Genomic DNA, 500 nt, shown 5'->3' with positions numbered 1-500 from the left:
TGCTTCCGGGCCCTGGCCGGCTACCGGGTACGCGGCCGGCGGCGGCGGCCAAAGCTCCGGGGAGAAGGCGAAAACCCTGGCCGTAGCTCCCAAATCAAGCGCGGATTAGGCTGTGCCCGACTAGGTGGTCTGAGGTCTCCAAAGTTTGTTTCGCGGGGACTCCCTTTGCAGTGAGGCTAGGAATAAGGCTAGGCCTAATCTGACCATTCGCCTCTCCCTTGCCCCCTGCCCCCCTCCCCCCACCGATAATGGATACCTTATAAAACACCTATTAGATTCCAGGCTCGGGTTTTGCCTTTTCTCTGAGTCCTCCGGACTAAACTAGCAAATTATGAGCTATACTGTAGTCCCATTTTACAGGAGGGGAAAATTGAGGTCCAGGAGGGACTATGGAGACGCTTTCTTCTCTAACACCACAGAGTAGCTCTTTTTTTTTGGCCTGGGTGTCTCTAGGATTTCCGAATGTGCTTGGCACTACAGGGAGTTTTGTTTGTTTCTTT

Source organism: Myotis davidii, unplaced genomic scaffold (genome assembly GCF_000327345.1).
Source record: "Myotis davidii unplaced genomic scaffold, ASM32734v1 scaffold149, whole genome shotgun sequence".
Lineage (NCBI taxonomy): Eukaryota > Metazoa > Chordata > Mammalia > Chiroptera > Vespertilionidae > Myotis > Myotis davidii.
The sequence above is the reverse complement of the archived record's forward strand: the minus strand, read 5'-3'. Positions refer to the sequence as shown.